The sequence below is a fragment of the Eurosta solidaginis genome, chromosome 5 (genome assembly GCF_040869045.1).
Source record: "Eurosta solidaginis isolate ZX-2024a chromosome 5, ASM4086904v1, whole genome shotgun sequence".
In the NCBI taxonomy this organism is placed as follows: domain Eukaryota; kingdom Metazoa; phylum Arthropoda; class Insecta; order Diptera; family Tephritidae; genus Eurosta; species Eurosta solidaginis.
The window spans coordinates 97,519,963-97,523,021 of NC_090323.1; the positions used below are offsets into that span (position 1 = coordinate 97,519,963).

The 3,059-nt window shown below is 36.7% G+C and overlaps 1 non-coding gene across 1 annotated transcript; it reads right to left on the reverse strand.

Annotated features, from left to right (window-relative positions):
* Nucleotides 1–1,470: 1,470 nt before the first annotated feature.
* LOC137234090 (U6 spliceosomal RNA) lies at nt 1,471–1,580 on the reverse strand. Its single transcript, XR_010947690.1, has one exon. It is a non-coding gene; the product is annotated as a U6 spliceosomal RNA (small nuclear RNA).
* Between the last annotated feature and the right edge of the window lie 1,479 nt (nt 1,581–3,059).

Sequence of the window (3,059 nt, forward strand, 5' to 3'; positions counted from 1 at the left end):
GCCATTTTCTCTTTTCTTGTTTGGTAGTTTGGTGTCTCTGTTAAAATTTCCTTTTGTTCCTGTTTTTCTTCTTCTTTTTGTTCTACTTCTGGTTCCTCTTCTAAATCGGAGGCTGCCTCCAGCAGGAATGTGCTAAAGTCTATTTCTATTTCCGTTTTGAAACTCGTTGGTACAATGAATTCTATATCATATCTTGCCAGTGAGGACACCAATTTGTCTCTAATGCTGGCAAAAATTTAATATGCTTGGTCTTTTCGATTGCCGTCTAGTTTACGGTTTAACTGTTGGATTGTTTTTCCTATTCTGTTAAATTCTTCAACTATTATTTTAAGATGCTTTACTACTGTTTCTGCCTTTACTTTTGTATTTTTATTAATACATTTATAAAATTTTTCTCCTCTCGTTTTTTCGTCTATGAGTAGTTTAAGGATATCTTCCCATTTGCCCATTGGGGATGGCAGTTAAAATTTAGTTAAACCTTATCTAAACCGTCAGCGCGGCTGGCATATCGCTTTTTGAGGAATCTATTATGGGTTGAGTAGAGTTTCAGAAACAAACTGATGCAACTAACTACGCAGATGATTAGAAGCATGATCTTAATAGTATCTAGTGCCTCAGTATGGTCTACTACTTGGACTGAGTTTACAACGTTCGCCGTTGGTTTTTCTATTTTTGAGTCTTGGCCTCCCATCGTAAAAAATATAAAGACAAAAAAAAATTTTTTTTTTGTTTTTTTTTTTTTATTAAAATTTTTTTCAATATTTTAATCTGTTCTTCCCATTAATTTGACTTCCCACCTATATAAATCTTCAGTTGCTCTTGCGTGTGGGTTTCTAACATTCCATATTGTTGGTTCCCCAGGCATCTCAATAAGTTTCCAATGACTTTTCAACCAAATTAGAGTTTTTTCCTCATCTACAATTTTAATTTCATTTTTAAGGTCCTCAAGTGGGCCTTTTACATAAGTTTTAATTCTCCTTGGTCTTTCCATAATTTTAAATCAATAGTATTACAAAATTGTATTTTATTTTTTTTTTCAACACCCTAATATTTACCTTGCTGGATTCGGTTTTTTATTTTTATAATTATTATTCCTTAATCCCTTAATTTTTTGTTTTAGTTGAATTTTTTTTGCCTGATTAGTGCTTAAATTTATTTTTTCATACTCCTCGATTGTTATTGGCTTAGGGCCTTGCTTGGGTTTCTCAGGTGTTTCGTTTTCACCTTCTTGTAAATTTAAATTTAGTTTAACTAATTTGTCGAAAATTTGGTCAAATGGCTTTCATTTTGTATGTCCTTTTCTGAGAACATAGCTCAATAATTAGTAACAAAAAGTTTTTACAGCAGAAATTAAAATTTTTGCTTGTCAATAGGTAGCCGTTAGGTTGCCCGAATACTTTCCGGCTTAAAAATAGTCTTTAAATTGTCAAAATTAAGCTAATATACGTATAATACTTATAATTATTACCTGCTAGTCCTCAACGTTTCCCGATTTCGGTGTCATCCTTGCGCAGGCGCCATGCTGATCTTCTCTGTATCGTTCCAATGTATGTTTTGTTGAGGTCTTCCAATTGGCACAATTTTTACTGTTGGTGCCCGAATTTAATTATCATTTCTCTTTCTTCTTTTTTCTTTTACAAGGCTCAGACTGCCAGTAAAATCCTTACCAATGAATTAGGCTGAATAATCAGCCAGTAGAATCATAGGCAGGATCGCCATATAAAAGATTAAAATGAAGTAATTGGTTTTGTGTGTTTTTAACATCAATGAGCGAATGCTTTTTATTCAAATATTGTCAGCTTATTTATACTAAATTATTCTAAACATACTCTTACATACATATTTACTTTAAGCATACATATTTACATGCATATTTACCTTAAGCATACATACTTACATACCTACATAAAATTCGATACAAAATATGTACCTACACACCTTTGTTGAGTTGTGACTTCTGTGGGAAATGCAACGTTCGCAAATTTGCCGGAATGCAAATTTGGTTTGTTTGTGCGTCGTACACACACCTGTATTAAATCTTGTGAATGGCTATATCAGCAACAATTATCATATGTGTTGATGAACATTTAGACTATTTATGTTACAGTGTAGCATATTAGCTGATTTAAATATGTGGCATTAAATTGTTGGCTGTTTACACTACAATGGAGGTGGCCTCGCATTTATCATACAACAATCTGTGCAATATCTTTTATTTGATCCCGACATAGGCCGCAGGGACAGTGTCTTAGAACGGCAAGGCTTATCTGTCCGGTCAGGCGATGCAAACCTAGAAAACATTAACAGCTAGATCCCTCCTGCCACCTGCTGCCTCAGTGCATACCGCGCTAACATCAGCGCCTTACTCACTGGCAATAATCGCATTATCTTAAGCGATTTCAATCCTCATCACGATGAATGGCTTTCAAAACTGCAGGCAGACAGTAGGGGTGAGATTTTGGCGGATCAAATAGAAGAAACGACGTTCTGCACAATAAAGGAAGACGCCCCCACACGTATGTTAGGGAGCTGTCACAGTTCTTCGGATATATCAATCGTGAGCGCAGGACTCGTAAACTGAGTCAACTGGCGGCCGATGGTAATATTGGCATCCGACCACCTGCCTAAACTTATTTCGCTCGAGCGTACCGCCGACTTCATTGTCACAGAAAAACGCACTTTCATAAACTTTAAAAAGGGAAAGTGGGACGAATACAAATCCTTTACAGACAACCGCTTTGCTGCCCTCCCTATCCCGACTGATGCTAGCCAAGGGGAGCGTGCTTTCCGCAAGGTCATTGAACCCGTCTCGGCTTGCTTTTTGTTGTTGTTGTAGCAATGCTTCGCTCCACTTAATAGCTGCGACCGATCACAAATTGTCATCAATATCCTCTAACGGGAGTCCAAGGAAACTTGGTGTTTCAACAGGGTGTACCATAATGAAAGGGGTGTTAGGGGCGTTGGTTCCACATTACAATTAAAGAGATGGTTGGTGTCATGTGGGGACACATTGCAAGCGGGGCATACATTTTGTATGTCAGGGTTGATTATGGATATGT